The following is a 17,746-nucleotide window of genomic DNA, read 5'->3' as shown; positions in this document are numbered from 1 at the left end:
ATATGCACAGGGTAGTATGGGAACACAGAGGAGGAATGCCCTAATCTAGACCGGAGGTTCAGAGATAGCTACATGGAGGTAGTAATTTACAAGCTGGGTTTTAAAAGAGCAGTAAGAGTTAGCCAGGTAAAGAAGGAGGGGGAAGAGAAAATTATTCTTCTAGGCAGACATGGCTCCACGTGCAATGGCATGAAGGCATAAGAACTTGACATGTTCACAGAACAGCTAGTAGTTGAATATGGCTGGGTGGGGTTAAGGCTGCCTGGGCGGTATAACAGAATATGAGGCTTGAGAGGAAAGCAGAAGCCAGACAGTGAATGGTTTTATCTGCCAAGCCAAGAAGTTTGGATTTTATCAATGATAGCTAGTATTTATTTAAGCTTAGTATGACTAGTAAGTTACGGTTACATACACTTTACCCTTATATACTCATATTCACTTTATATGTGTTATGTAACTTAATCCTCACAACCACACAACACAATATTATTATAGCTATTTTACAGATGTAGAAACTGAAGCTCAGAGAGATTACATAATTGCCCAAGATCATTAAGTGAACAGATCTGGAATTCAAATGCAATCAGTTTATTCTAGAGCTCTTGCTCTTTACCGATACACTCTATTGCATCCATTTAACCTGAAAGCCATGAAGAACCTATGATGGGTTAAAGATATTCACCAATTATTTGATGTTCCTCCCACTGAGAGGTCAAGTCAATGCCTTCTTCTCTTGAATCTCAACCAGTTCTATGACTGTCTTAACCAGAAGAGTATGGAAAAAATTATAGTGTGCCAGTGTCCAAGCTTAGACCAGGAAAAACTGGCAGCTTCCACGTCTTGTCTCTTTGAACACTCTCTCTGGAGACCTTGAGCCCCAATGCTTAAGGTCCACCTACTTTGAGTTCCATGCTGGAGAGTCCACGTGTAGGTGCATCAGTGAATAGTCCCAGGTGATTTCAACCTTCCAAATATTCATACCAAGGCACCAAAATCTGTTATTGAAGCTATTTCACATTGTGCAAAATCTATCCATCTGATGACTACCACTGAATGACCTTAGTTGACACCACTTATTTGGGGCAGAGGAATCACCCAGCCTAGCCCTGCCTGAGTTCCTGACCCACAATATCACGAGATGTGACATAATGGTTGTTGTTTTAAGCCAGAAAATTTTGGCATAATTTTGACACAATTTATTGTGAAGCAATATGTAGACCTAAGCCATTGAAGGATTTTAAGCTGGTCAGATACAGTTAAATTCACAAGAAAAGTCTCCTATTTGATGAAACACTGAAATGACTGTTTATCCCACCTAAAATGCCTGGCACATAGTAGTCACTCAGTGAGTGAATGAATGAACTCAATGTGTGCAGTAGCAATTTATATTTTTATACTTCGCGTGTGTGTATGTGTGTGATAAATGTGGTACCCTGTAGAGGTTGCTGTGCTGACAAACTAGTATTGAATAGCCTGAAAAGACCCAACTCTCCATCATCCCTTGGGGCTTGTCCTTTTCCTACTGGTCACATTGGCAGGAAATTTGACAAGAAGGATCTCTTTTTCGAGCTGTTTTAGTCCCCAGCATCTCACTCTTTAGAGTTCAAATTCCCTCTTCCCTCCAATCCTTGACATGTGTTTTTGGTGTACTTTTCTCTCTACTTGCTTCCAACTTCCCGATAGAGCAGAGAGAATCAGGGAGTTGAGAAAAATGAAGTGTTGCCCTGAGTGCACAAGTTATTTTCAACCAAATGTCAGTTTTAGCAGGTGGAATAAACGATAAGATGCAACATCTGAGTATTTGGTGAATGTTTAAATCCTTAGAGCCCATTGCAACTTGGAATATGAGCCACGAAGGCATACCTGGTTGGATCGCCCTCTCAACATTTTCCCCGCAAAAAATCCCCTAATACAGATTTATACCCACTATCAGAATATGCATTTTAAAAGACCCCCCATACATTTTAATGAACCATAAAAATGTACTTAAAAATGTTGAGTCTGGTTTTACAGTACACAAAATTTTATGTGGAGTAGAATTCTGGAATTCCTACATTTTGGAGGGAATACAGAAGTTTGAATGGTATATTTAATGTCTGCTTGTATTGAAATCTTTCATGTCCTTTTGTGTTTATAAAATAGCTTTCACTTCTGAAAGAGACCTCAACCCTTCTTGCCCTCTTTCTCTCCTTTCTTTCCCCACTCCCTCCCTCCTTCCTTCCTTTTGCCTCCTCCTTCTTCTCCTCTCTCTCTGTTTGTGTCTCTCTCCCTGTTTCAAAGACAGATCTGTCTCAGAAGAATGAAGATTTATACCCTAGATCAATCATTCACTTTTCACTAGCTCAAAGGCACATCTTTGCTGGGAGAGTTTTCATCCTTTCCAGCAGCTGAAGTAAAGCGAGTAGTGTCACTCTACTTTCTGAGACGAAAGTAAAGAAATTTATCTAAAGTGCCAAGTAGAAATGGGTACAAATGGACACAGGCTTGACTTTTGCTTATGGTTACAGCCCAGGTAGTGAGGCAGATCCACATGCCCTGTGCCTTAGAAAAGGAAGAGAATTTGTAGAGGGAAGGGCAGAGACACTTTTTTAAACAGTGGATCGAAAATAGCAGGATTAACCATGGCTGAATCATTAGAGCAGCAACTAGAACGTTTCTGTCAAACCTGCTCTTTTGGTTACCTTTGGGGAGAACAGAATATACATTGGTTTAAGAGTAAGTGACTTTGGAGTAAGTCAGGCCTGGCTGCACCCTTGACTCTGACTCATTTAGCAGCTATGCGACCTTGAACAATTCACGTTACTATTCTGAGCTCCAGTTTCCATATCTATAAAATGGGGATAAGAATACTGCTTACTCATAAGGTTACCATGAGGATTCATGGAAATACTATTTAGCACATGGCCTGGCACACAGTAATTGCTCAATAATTAGTAATAGTAGTTGATTTCCTGTTATTATGATTATGACTTCTTACTATACAATGGCTGTGTTCATACACATAGGCCAGTTCTGGAAAAAAAAACCAGAAAAAAACACTTGGATAAATTCCAACAATTGCCTAACAAGGAGAAGAGGAGGAATATTTGTTGAGAACAAATATAGTATGTCATTTAGTCCACACAGCAAGAAAGTAAGAGATTTTCCCAAATATATACAATTAGGAAGTAATAATGATTGGAATTTAAACTTTGCTCAGTCTAGTTCCAAAGCCTGTTTCCTCCATCCCACATTGTAACTCACAACCAATATTTTCTCTGCATTCAGGTTTCTGTTTATATCCTGTCTCTTTATTCAGCAGCCTTGGTCCACAGTTATAAATGCTACCACTCATTTGGCCTCCTGCAGTTATTTGCATTTTGATTCATTGTCCCTCATCATTAAGAAATAGACTATTAATTCCTTACAGGGCAGGAACCATACCTTTCTATTATTTGCGGTGTGCATAGTAGGTTCTGTTACATTTTTTTTGAATGACGGTAACCAGTTTGTCTGAATTCAACCTCCCACTTCCCCTTCAAATAGGTTTCTGCATATATCTATACCATAAAGACACAGGATGAGAGGTGTCTTCTCTTCTATAGTACTCACAAAGCATAGCTACTATTTTTGCTTGAATATTCATAATCCTTCGGTTAAAAATGATAAGGACCCACTCTTACTCAAATTTTGGAAATTTCTTCTGACTTCTTCAGTACCTTCTTGAATGGAACTTACTCATCTATAACTCCTTATAACCTCTCTAACCTTCAATTTTCTTGTAAAACAGAGATAACAAAATATGTAACATACAGGTTTTGGGGGAGGAATTAAGAGACAAAAGCATCTAGGACAGCCTGGTACAAAACATGTACTCAGTTAATGTTAGTCTCTGTCTCCTTTCGTCGGTAGCTCCTTTGGAGGTAAAGGTGTGCCACTCTTCATTTATCGAGATGTGCTCTTTCTGTCGTAGTGAGAACAGGCCACCCTGGGCCTAAGACTATTTGAACTTAGCATCACATAAATGTGAGACATATAGTCAGGGTCTGGGAAGAGCTTAGCTTGCAGCTAAGATTTAGAAGAAAAAGCAATCTGGCCTGTAGAAGACCAACCCATGACCTTGGCTTTTTCCTCACCTTTTTATTGCTATGGAGGAAAGGCAGTATATCAGTGCTTTGAGTGATCACAGTGATGACAGGAAACAGTTAAGTCTATTTGTTTACGGTGGTAGCCAAGCACTTGTCTAGTGCCTCATTCTTTTAAGCCTGCCTAGAAACAAAGGAGCTGCATCTTTGGTCTGGATAGAAACCTTGAGGGAGCTGCTGAGGCCACAGTAGAGAGGAAAGAAGGAGTGTCCAGGAATGATTTTCTCCTACACCTGATTTTGTACAAATTTGTTCAGTTTCTTATAGGACCCTTTAAATTCAAAATGAGTAATTCCAGAAGATAGTATAGATTACCAGTAAGTGGGTAAGCTAAACGTGCTGGCCAAGCCAGTGACTTTTGGAAGCTTGTCATGGGAGATCAGGTACTCTGTGCTGGCTAAGCTTATGTCTTGCTGTGAGGTTGACAGTTGTTTAGAAAGATGTTGGGAAGAGGCCAGGGAAAAACAAAATACCCAAGTCCTCAAATTCTATTCTTTTTCTGAAGTACAGTGGAAACAGAGTTGGTTTTATGGGGTTGGGGGTAATCAAATAAACTCCAGACATGCTCTCCCAGTGAGTCAGTGTCAGTGATGTCTCTTTTCCTGTCCCTGTGTCCCTTCTTGATCCTACACTGAAAGGAAAGAAGGAAATGAGAGGAAAGAAAGGAAATGTTTTTTTTTTTCTGGACACATTTGATCAGTTCACACTGCTTTAGCAAGAAAGTGAAAATCATAGCCTGAGGCTATTTTTTGAGTTCAATGGGGATTCCAGATGAAGTTAGCAACTCACTCTGATAAGTTCTAGGAATGTACCTATGACTAAACTTCGAGCCATGTGTTGATACAACCATCTTTAACCTTAATAAATAGGTTCATGTTGCTTACCCTTTTTCCTATCTTGTCCGTTCTAGTACCTAAATATCAATGGTCTATTGTTCATATTAGGTCATACCTACATCTTCTTCCCTCATTTATTCATTTATTCAACATCCATTTATTAAGCACCTACTTTGCTTCAGCCCACTATTTAGGCACTGAGGACAAAGATATGAATGAGTAAGACTTGGTCTCTGCTCTCAAGGAGCTTACAGTCTTTAATCATTCTTTAAGATATTGTGGGACAGAAACCATGACTTCTTCCTGTTAGCACCTACATAATATTGGAAACACAGTTATGGTGAGGTAAGATTAACTTAATTACTTTGGTTGAATTTCATTGGAAAAATACAGTTTTCCTGGTTGGCTCCTTAGTTGGCAATGCAGTGCATGAGAAAATGCAAGTACCCTAAGAAAACATCAAGTTTTATTGCTTGATGCAGCATTCCAAACAACTTCAAATATAGATGGATGCAAGATGTATATTTTTTATTGGTAGGAAGTTATCAACTAGGTCTATGCAAGATGTCCCCTGGGCAACTTCAGCTTCACCAGCAGTGGCTCATTATTGTTCTGTTTAAACATATTCATCCGCCTTACTTGCGTACACAGCCCTCGTTCCTTGTCTGTGACATCTCAGAGAGGCGTGACCAATTTTTCCCAGTCTATTTATTATTTTATTTTATTCTGACCTGAAATGTGCTATCTCCAGAGAAGAGTGGGTAGTCACATAGCTACCCTAGTTTCGTACCCTTTACCCACCCAGTGACAAATTGAATTGTTTGTCATTATGGGATTCAGAGCAATTAATCCTTTACAAACTCTCCGGTGCATAACATCACTTCCCAGAGCCTTAATTTATTAAGTGACCCAACTGGTCAAGGCAACACTAGCCAAGCCAAGAGTTCATACTTTGGTTTTGGTCAAATTAAAGATCCTCAGGAAAGCAGAACAATCTCAGGATTCAGAAGTGTATTTTTTGTCAAGATAAAACGGTCACATCAAATCTACTTCCTAAGCAACTGGAGTGTTTTGTGAATTTCCCTACAATAATCTGACTTGCTTTCTTCCCTCTGCCGAAGCCCTCAGGAAGGGGAGATAAAACTGTGAGCAAAGAAGCATTTTTTAAAAAGAGAAGTAGCTTAATTCCAACCATTAGGAAAGGACAGAGCCCATGCCAATACAAGCAGGCTGCAACACTGGTGTGTTTGAAGTTACCTTTTTTTCTTTCTCCATGTATCCAGCCATGTGGGTCACTTGAGTCATCTTGGCAAGTTCAGAATCCTTGTTTTGAATTGATGGGATTGAACAGTAGCAATTTGTTACATGGACACTTCTTGCACACCTACAAAGAGAGAGTTCTTGGCAGATACATTGTCTTCCTCTTCCCTGAGGACTTGCTTTTTTCTTGGTATTTTTCAGATGAGATCAAAGGAATGGAAAAGTTTAGGCCTGAACTGAAGGTCAAAATTGATTGATTGGATGAAAACTTGCCTCGGGTGTACATATTAGATATATACTCCAAAAGATAAAAATGTCTAGGGAAATAATTTTCTCTTTTAAGTAGCATATATAACTTTATTTTGTACTTTTGTAATAGAAACACTTAGAAGATGTATTTGTACATCTCGTTTCTAAAATCGTATTTTTCATTTGTCATAGAAGAGTACCTTAACACTGGCTTAGAAATTCTTGTTTTCTTGCACAGGTAAGATTGTGAAAAACTTGTAATTATGGCTGGGAAAAATTATATTTATATGCACACGTAAATAGACACACATATGTGCATATATGTGTATAACACATATAGAAACATGTACTATATATAAAATTGCTAAACCTGTTCAATTCAGTGTCTATAAATAATAACTGATTGCAAAATTTTGAGTGTGACTAAAAATTAGACAAGTATGTTCATAATTGTATTCTGAAGCAGCTAAGTCTGATTGCCTCTGAGAGAAAAAAAAAAACACCTAAAAATAAAAATGAATGCCTTCAGTTCATCTGATAGAACCATGTAGCTAATTTGGATTTCAGTGGGAAAAATAAGGTATAATTCAACTTTGGCAAAACCTACGATTGCTGAAATCAATGTGAAAAGGTTTGTATCTGTTTATCAGCCTGATGTAGTTCTGTGATGCGCCTCTCCTGTTGGAGTGCCTCAGTATTTGCAGGTCAATCAACTCAAGGCGAAGCTCATCCCTGTCACTGAAAAAATGATGGTGACAATCCAGTATGGACCATCACAGTAGCAGACCTCAACCACCAGGCAACCAAGAGTGAAAGTGAACCTATATTGAATTAATTAGGCTGTCATGACTTTGTGGTGATAGATGGAAGTCCACCAAGTACACCATGGGGCAAAAATAATAATGACCATGTATACTGCCAAGTGTAGAGACTATTTCTGGTAAGTGGGTGTTCTCACAATCTTTCCTTTAACATTTCTGGAGGACAATGTATTTTATTTTTTTCAAGTTCTATTGAGATATAATTGACATACAACACTGTCTGAGTTTAAGGTGTACAGCATAATGACTTGACCTATGTATTGCGAAATGATTACCACAAGTTTATGTAACATCTGTCACCTCATATAATTACAAATTTTTTTTCTTGTGATAAAAACTTTTAGGATTTAGTGTCTTAGAAGCTTTCAAATTTACCATGTAGCGTTGTTAACGATTGTCATCATGATGTACATTGCATCCCTTTACTTATCTTATAATCAGAAGTCTGTACGTTTTGCCCACCTTCCTCCAATTCCCCCACCCCCTACCCCGTCTCTGATAACCATAAATCTAATCTCTTTATCTGTGAGAGTTTTTTAAAGATTCTACATATAATTGAGACCATACAGTGTTTGTCTTTCTCTGTCTGACTTATTTCACTTAGCATAATACCCTCTAGGTCCATCCGTTTTTGCAAATGGCAGGATTTCCTTCTTTTTATGGCTGAACAGTATTCCACTGTGTATAGGTATGTGTGTATCTATATCTATATATCTATGTCTGTATCTATCTCACACTTCTTTATCCATTCATCTATCGATGGACAGTTAGGTTGTTTCCGTGTCTTCACTACTGTGAATGGTGATACAATGAACATGGGCGTGCAGATATCTCTTCGAGAGAGTGATTTTGTTTTCTTCAGATATATACCCAGAAGTAGAATTGCTGGATCATATGGTAGTTCTACTTTTCATTTTTTATGAAACCTCCACACTGTTACTGTGCCAAGTTACATTCCCATCGACGGTGCACAAGGCTTCCCTTTTCTCCATGTCCTTGCCAGTATTTGTTATCTCTTGTGATGATAGCCATTCTGACAGGCATGAGGTGATGTCCCATTGTGGTTTTGATTTGCATTTTCCTACTGATTGGTGATGTTGAGCATCTTTCATGTACCTGTTGGCAGTTTGAATATCTTCTTTGGTAAAATGTCTATTCAGCTCTTTTGCCCATTTTTAATTAGATTATTATTATTATTATTTTGCTTTGAGTTGTACAAGTTTCTAAATATATTTTGGATATTAACACTTTATCAGATATATGATTTGCAGATATTTTCTCTCATTCCATAGGTTGCATTTAGGTACTTTATCCTTATCTCTTAATACCCCACATATTTTTCCCTGCCCCAAATATATTTTGGGGAACCTCACGGATTATTGCAGAAAAATGTTGACTCACCAAGAGCTCATGGTTAGAAGGATTATTTGTTTGTTTTAACAGTATAATGTATATAAGTAATACTACATATATTAACCCCTGCTGACAAAGAAAAAAACTAGTTATTGAATTTGTTTCAGCAATTCAGAAATTCATGATATTCAAATCATGTCCTTTAGTATGATAAGGTGTTCAACAGCTGTCTCTGATCACTCCTTTTGTACATTAGTGCCTACGTACATTTATTGTACATGGCAATGTGTATGTTTCTTAGCTTTTTTTTTTTTTTACTGGCTTTATTTGCCCATACTTTTTCTCTTCATTTAGATTTTAAAGTCCTTGAATTTAGAGGAAACATTTTCTGCTTTTCCTGAATGCCTTAGTAAGATTAAAAAAGGAAGAGAGAGGGAGGAGTTTACTGCTGCATCACAATGTGCCAGCCAAAGCAGGATTGGGGATGGCGGGGAGGTGGTGTTAAAAAGTACATTTACTTGAAGCTGTGAGGTATTTTTAACACATCTGCCTCACTTTTTATCTGGGGCAGAGTTCAACTAAACCGATTTGGCTTCTTTCTGGAGATGATTACCAGTTATGGGCTCAAGGCTCTTAATATCCATTAGGAAGTATAAGATAGGGCAGAGAACAAATCATCTCTGTCTAGGGTTAAAGTTCAAATCTGCTTATTAATGTTGATTTTTTGACCCCTTTAACTTTCTAGACTCTGAATTTTGTCTGATTCCCTAGCCATTTACCACCTGCCTGCTCCTCTCCACCTTAGTCAAGCTCTCTGAACATAACCCGTTCCTTGCCTCCTAGATCTATGGATCTCCCACTTACTTGATGGAAAATACAGTGCTGGTACCTCCTGACCAGCCACATATTTTCGTCACCTATACCTTAAGTAACAGAAGCTGAAATGGTCAATTGCACATCTTGAGTTTATCCATGTACAGCAAGATTAAATACCAGTTTGGGAATTACCAATGTAGATTGGTGGAGGGGCAGCTACCGTGATTATAATATTTACTTTATACAATTGGTAAGACTATTAAAAGAGTAACTGTATACACAGGGCTTACCACATGACAATAAGCACATGGTAACTGCTATTTTAGTTTTTGTATTTTTTTCTAAATCCTTTATCTGTTCTTGCCTAAGATCAGAAAGATTGTAAATTACTCTGATGATAGTCATACACACACACACACACACACACATGCACTTACTCACATACTGCTTTGAAGATCTATTCCCTTTCCCACATTTGTATAACTAAAAGCTGCTGAGTCTTTATTCCTCTCCTGCCCCCAGGTTCTGAAGAACCATTTTTTCTTTTTTTTAAGATTACGTATATATGTGGTAGCATACCGTATTTGTTTTTCTCTTTCTGACTTCACTCTGTATGACAGTCTCTAGGTCCATCCACCTCACTACAAACAACTCAATTTCATTTCTTTTTATGGCTGAATAATATTCCATTGTATATATGTGCCACATCTTCTTTATCCATTCATCTGTCGATGGACACTTAGGTTGCTTCCATGTCCTGGCTATTGTAAATAGAGCTGTGATGCAGATGTAGAGAATGGACTTGAGGACATGGGGAGGGGGAAGGGTAAGCTGGGATGAAGTGAGAGAGTGGCATAGACATATATACACTACCAAATGTAAAATAGATAGCTAGTGGGAAGCAGCCACATAGCACAGGGAGATCAGCTCGGTGCTTTGTGTCTACTTAAAGGGGTGGGATAGGGAGGGTGGGAGGGAGATGCAAGAGGGAGGAGGTACGGGAATATATGTATACGTATAGCTGATTCACTTTGTTATACAGCAGCAACTAACACAACATTGTAAAGCAATTATACTCCAGTAAAGATGTTAAAAACTAAAAAATAAAAAAATAAAAGCTGCTGAAATGATCAGAGCTGAAAGGTCAGTACCTTGATCCTTAAACATCAGTGGAGATATAGACAGAACTTCTGATAAATTCCCTCTTATATCATTTAGGTTGTGTGCTTATTGGCTAATGCTGTAGTTAGTTTTCACAAAGGTAATATCAACACCATAATGACTGAGTATAAGGTAGTTCATAATTTTCACTTTTATCAATTATTCAGTGAAATCTCAGTCTTGGTAATATGGGACAAATGAATGAAGTGCTTTTGAAACAGATGAGCTACAATATGACAAATCCCGTAGATCAGAGCTGATGTTCCAAGAAGCCATTTTTGAAATTCAGTGGTGATTTTTCATATTGATAATTGGGCAAAAAGGAAGCACAATGGCTGGTCAAAATAGAGCTTCCATCTGTAACATATGATTATTGTCACTTAAATGGTCTATATTACAGTAACCTGTTACAGGCCCATGGCTTGTAATGCAAAGAAAATGTCATGCAAATAATTTACAGCCTATTGTATGGGTAATGAAGTGTCTTGTGTGCACACTTTTTTCCAACTTGTAGTTTGAACCATAGGCTTTCAGAGCCAAGGTTTCCATTCTTGCAGTCACTGCGTGACTAACCTTTCAGTTAGTTGGGTGAATTTCATATTCCCATCCCAGAACACTGATGAGGATAAAATTTTGGTCCATTTGATCCATTTAGAATAGTCTTTAGCATTGTGACTACATTCGTTAATCTTGCTAACCCTTTTTTATCCCTGTCTTAGATGTTCAAAGAAAAAAATTCTTTCAGTTGATGCGGTTTTAGCAAAATATTAAGGTAGAAATCCTTTCAGGGTTCTGTCTACCCAAAACAAACAAACAAAATGAGACCTGCCCAAGTGCCCTCCTTCCTGTCAAGTTCAGGATATATTGATACTTCTGATTGAAATATGCTGGGACAGCTTCACAGTAGAGCAGAATGGTCGTTCCCCTTTATCACGCAGCTGGGCTATCCCTCTAACCATCTCAACCCCCCTTCAACGACGCATAGTTCTACTGTTCAGGAGTTTTTCAAAACCTTCTTCAATCCTTTATGTTTTTAATGGGCACCATATGTTCATTTCCTTTTGTATAAACTTAGAAAAAGCATCTAGTTATTTTGGGGACTGAACAAGTAGCTTTATTTACAAGGAGGACCTGTAAGCAGCTCCTTCTGGAACTTTCAGACTCAATTCAGGTAGAAATCTGCCAGTTAGCTATGATTTTGATCAGTGTGGACAGCTGAACCAAATAGTTTATCAAAATCTAGGTTACCCTTTGCAGTTACTGAGTAAAAGTGTATTGGGGAATTTTATTCACGAAGCATATAGGCTAGGGCTCAGTTCATCCTAGGGATAGAAGTAAAAGAGATGAAGAGAAAAAGAATGCAGGCGGAGTGCACATTTTGGTTGGGGCAGATGTTTGTGCACTCGGGCAATATCACCAGGGAGATAAGGGTAATCAAGTGTCAAAGTCAGACACAGCAACAATGAATACAACTTATGAAACTAGGGTAGCAAATCATATAGATTGAAAATAATTCTCATAAGCTATTGAATAATAACATGGAGATTCTTATAGAAGGCCCGGCCTGGGCTCTGTGCTCTGGCATCTGTTGACCTTATTTACGCAAATGACTAGGTGTTTATTTGAGAAACCAACTAAAATGTGACCATCGTTGAATACAGGCTGTGTTCAGATATATTTCTAAATTCTCGTATTAACGTGCTTTCATATACTGCATCTCACTTTATATGTAAAAAGACGTAGGTGTTTTCCCACAATGAGATAGTATAATCCTGATAGCTAATATCAAACTAAGTATCTTTTTATGAAAATGCATTTTTAAGAGTAAAATTCCACTTCAGAGTCGACCGTCTCTTTTAGCAGTGAAATGGTTTCTGTGAGGTATAGAACTATTACCTCTTCTCTGACCACATACAGTGATTTTTCTGAGTGTACATGTTCAAGCGAGATGAAGCAGGTTCTATAGTCTTAATTAATTTGGGGTTCAACGATCCAATAAAAGAGAAAGGTAAATGTGCAAAAGATAGGTTTTTCTCTTGACAAGTGGCACGTGTTGGATTTAGGGATCTATGAAGGGGCTTTTCTTCAAGCCAGGGCGTGGTTAGGAAATTGTAGGGATTAGGCAATAACTTACTTAAAGAAGATCATTCTTTATATTTATTCTTTTTTCATTGAAGTCTAGTTGATTTACAATATTATGGTAGTTTCAGGTGTACAGCTTAGTGATTCAGTATTTTTGCAGATTATACTCCATTATAGGTTATTACAAGATCATGGCTGTAATTCCCTGTGCTATACTGTGTATCCATGTTGCTTACGTATTTTATACATAATAGATTGTATCTGTTAATCCCATATACCTAATTTGCACCTCTCCCCTTTTCACTCTGCTTTGGTAACCACAAATTTGTATTCTATATCTTTGAGTCTGTTTCTCTTTTGCTTGTACATTCATTTGTATTATTTTTTTGGATTCCATATATAAGTGACTTCATACAGTATTTGACTTTCTCTGTCTGACTTATTTTACTAAGCATAATATTCTCGAGGTCCATCCATGTTGCTGCAAACAACAGTATTTCAGTCTTTTTTATGGCTGAGAAATATTCCATTGTGTATGTGTGTGTATGTATGTATACAGTGTGTGTGTATATATACACACAGCACGTCTTAATCCAGTCATCTGCTGGTGGATGCTTGGTTGTTTCCGTGGTTTGGCTATTGTAAACCGTGCTGTTATGAACACTGGGGTGCACGTATCTTTTTGAATTATTGTTTTCATTTCTTCCAGATATATACCTAGTACTGGAAATGCTGAATCTTGCGGTAGTAATATTTTTAGTTTTCTAAGGAAGCGATATAATGTTTTCCATAGTTGCTGCACCAATTAACATTTCCAGTGACAGTGTACAAGGCTTCTCTTTTCTCCACATCCTCTCCAACATTTGTTATTTGTAGGCTTTTTGTTGATAGCCGTTCTAATAGGTGTGAGGTAATAGCTTATTGTGCTTTTGATTTGCATTTCTCTAATAATTAGTGGTATTGAGCATCTTTTCATGTGCCTGTTGGCCATCTGTATGTCTTCTTTGGAAATATGTCTATTTAGGTCTTCTGCCCATTTTTTGATTGGGTTGTTTGTTTTTTTGATATTGAGTTGTATGAGCTGTATGTATATTTTAGATATTAATCCCTTGTTGGTTGTCTTATTTGAAACATTTTCTGCATATCCATAGGTTGTCTTTCCATTTTTCTGATGGTTTCTTTTGCTGTGCAAAAGCTTTTAAGTTTAATTAGGTCCCATTTGTTTATTTTTGCATTTATTTCTTTTGCCTAATTCTTTTAGATGGTAAGTTAAAATGTTTGAAGCTTTTTCTGTTTCTTGAGAAAGGCCTGTATTGCTATAAACTACCCCCTTAGAACTGCTTTTGCTGCATTCCATAGATTTTGGAAAGTTGTGTTTCCATTTTCATTTGTCTCGAGGTATATTCTGCTTTCCTCTTTGATTTCATCATTGACCCCTTGGTTTTTTAGTAGCATGTTCTTTACTCTCTACATCTTTGTTCTTTTCTTGTTTTTCTAGTTGATTTCTAGTTTCATACTGTTGTGGTGGGAAAACATGCTTGATATAATTTCTGTCCTCTTAACATTTGTTGAGGCCTGTTTTTTGAACTAGTATGTTGTCCATCCTAGAGAATGTTCCATGTGCACTTGAAAAGAATGTGTAATCTGCTGTTTTTGGATGGAATTTCATGTAAAAATCTATTAACTCCAATTGTTCTATTGTGTAATTTAAGATCACTGGTGCGTTATTGAGTTTCTATCTGGATAATTTGTCCAGTGATATCTGTGGATTGTTAAAGTTCCCTACTATTATTATATTATTGTCTATTTCTCCTTTTATGTCTGGTAGTATTTGCTTTATATATTTAGGTGCTCCTGTATTGGGTTTGTGTATGTTAACAAGTGTAATATCCTCTTCTTTTATTGATCCCTTTATGATTATATAATGCCCTTCTTTGTCTTTTGTTTCAGCCTTTCTTTTAAAGTCTGTTTTCTCTGATATTAGTATTGCTATCCCTGCTTTCTTGTCACATCTGTTTGCATAGAATGTCTTTTTCCTTCTCCTCACTTTCAGTCTGTTTGTGTCTTTAGTTCTGACATGAGTCTCTTGCAGGTAGCGTAGTAGAGGGACTTGTTTTCTTATCCAGTCAGCTACCCTATTTCTTTTGATTGGAGCATTTATTCCATTGACATTTAAAGTAATTATTGATAGATATGTACCTATTGTGATTTTATTATTTGTTTTCCAGTTGTTTTTGTAGTTCTTTTCTGTTCATTTCTTCTTTTTGTTTCTCCCAGTGTTATGTGATGATTTTTTTTTAGTAGTATGCTTGGTTTTTTTTGTTTTGGTTTTTTGGTATCTTTGGTTTTTGATTTATGGTTACCATGGATTTCATATATATTGACCCATAATTATATTAAATTGATTTTAACTGGTAGTCACTTAAGTTCAAGCACATTCTAAAAGATCTACATTTTTTTAATTCCTCTCCCCCACATTTAGGTTTTTTGATGTTATATTTTACATATTTGTGCTTATCCCTTTACTTTTTATTGTAGTTATAATTGCTTTTACAATTTTTTTTGTCTTTTAATCTTCATACTAACCTATTTAAGTGACCTTCAATCCTTACTATATATTTGCCTTTTCTATTGGGATTTTCCCATCCCTGTAGATTCTTACTTCTTTTCCATTTAGATAAGACTCTTCAACATTTCTTTTAGGATAGGTTTAGTATTGCTGAATTTTTATGGTTTTTGCTTGTCTGAGAAGTTCTTATCTCTCCTTGTATTCTAAGTGATATTCTTGCTGGTTAGAGTATCGTAGGTTGCAGGATTTTTCCCTCTCAGCACTTTGAGTATATCATGCCACTCCCTTCTGGCCTGCCAAGTTTCTGCAGAGAAATCAGCTGATAGCCTTATTGGGACTCCCTTGTATATGACTCTCTGTTTTATCTTTCTGCCTTTAGAATTCTTTCTTTATATTTAACTCTTGATATTTTAATTATGATATGTCTTGGTGTGGGGGTTATTGTGGGTTCATCTTGTTTGGGACCCTCTGTGCATCCTATGGGTGGATATGTTTCCCTCTCTAGGTTTGAGAAGTTTTCAGGCATAATTTCTTCAAATACATTTTTGATACCCTTCTCTCTCTCTTCTTCTGGAACCCTATAATGCACATGTTGGCACGTTTGATGTTATCTCTGAGATCTCTTCATGTGGAACTGTTTTTTTTGTTTTTTTTTAAATTTGTCTTTCTGTCTGCTCTTCTGATTGGGTGATTTCCATTATTCTATCTTCCAGATCACTTATGTGGTCTTCCGTGTCATTTAGTCTGCTATTCATTGTTTCTAGAGTGCTTTTTATCTCAGATATTAAATTATCTTTCTTTGATTGGGTCTTCTTTATATTTTCTAGTTCTTTGTTAAAATGATCTGTGTTTACATCAGTTAGCATTTTTATTAATAATGTTTTGAATTCTTTGTCCAGCGTATCATTCATTTCTGTTTCATTATTTAATTTTCAGAGGTTTTCTCTTTTTCTTTCAACTGAGAACAGTTCCTGTGCCTTTCCATTTTGTTTAACTTTCTCTGTCTCTGTGAATTTAGGTGAAATAGTTGCCTATCTTGTTTCTGAAGGGGTATTCTTATGTGGGAGTGTCTCTGTGTAGACTGCATGTGCCCAGTGCCTTTGGTGGGAATGCTGGATTTGATGTGGACACCAGTCACATCTTTCCTCAGGGTGTGCTGTTAGATATCACCTTGGTAGGGAATGTGGTTGTGATGGAGGAATTAGAGCCTAGGCAAGATAACAAGGCAGGACTTCCTCTCTGCTCAGTGACCATTGCTGTCCTGTCAGGGGTGGGGTCTGCTCCCAAGTTGCTGGAGTAGAAACCCTGAGGGTCAGGCTTGAGCTAGCTCTGTTCTCTTTAAGTGTGAGTTTTTCCTTCTCAACTCATTGGGGCCTTTTCCCCAAAGGAGAGGAGTGCTGAAATAAGTGGGACTTGGGCACTTACAGAGTTCTAATGCTCTGCTTGTGTAAGTGTCTGTGGCTCTGCTCAGATGCAAGCCACGGTCACATTTTTCCCCTGTCATGGCTGCTGCAGTTCTAGTGCTAGCCTGGGGTATTGAGTGAGTGGGGCTGGAGTGTTCACTTGACTTCAGCTGGGGCATGCAGCTAGGTTGTTGCAGGAATTCCAGCAGCTGTGCTACCCTCAGAAATGTTGGCTATTTCTGGGCAGCTGGTTGAGTAAGCACCAACAGTGGCTGCTGCCGCCCTACCTGGGCTTTGCCTCAGATCCCCAGGTCGCCCCTGAGTCCCTAGATCAAGTCTTTTCCCAGGTCCTGGCCACCCTAGATCCAGTGCCATGCTGGGACATGGAGTGAATGGGGTCAGGGTGTTCGCTTGGCTCAGACTGGGGAGTGCGGTGAGGTAGCATCTGCTAGGGCAGACCTCTCTCTGCCCTGCCTGGGGGCAAGCCAGCACCTGTGCACTTGTCATGAGTAGAGTCTAGGCTTTTACAGCTTTTCTTTCACAGCGATTCTCTAAGCAGCCAGGGGGGCTTCTCTGGGACGCCCAGTCTGTGGCTTAACCTGTTCACTCCCCAGAGTGAGTGTTTACCTTTGTGATCTCCCTTTTCCTCTGAGTCCCCTCCCAGGGACACAGGTCCCACCCTGATGCTTTTCTCTCATCCTACCCAATTACACGTATATCTTTCTCACAGCCTTGGCTGTACAGGAGTCCTTTTGCCAGTTTCCAGTTTGTTTTCCATGAAAATTGTTCTACATGTAGATGTATTTTTCATGTGTTCATGGGGGTAGGTGAGCTCCATGTCCTCTTACTCAGGCATACTCCCTCCAGTATTTTATATTCATTCTCTCACTCTCAGCGATGCCATGATTTCCTGAAAGTTATAAGTTGGAAGATTTTTTTGTTAGCATGTACCCTTCCCTTTACTCAGGAAAAAGAAAAAACAAAATGTGTTTGCACTAGCAAAGTATATTGTGTCTGAAACTATATTATGTCTAATATAGTTTGTCTCACATATGGTACTGGGCCCCACTCC

The sequence above is a fragment of the Balaenoptera physalus genome (genome assembly GCF_965194825.1).
Source record: "Balaenoptera physalus genome assembly, chromosome: X".
NCBI classification, from domain to species: Eukaryota; Metazoa; Chordata; class Mammalia; order Artiodactyla; family Balaenopteridae; genus Balaenoptera; species Balaenoptera physalus.
Note: the sequence above shows the minus strand (reverse complement) of the source record.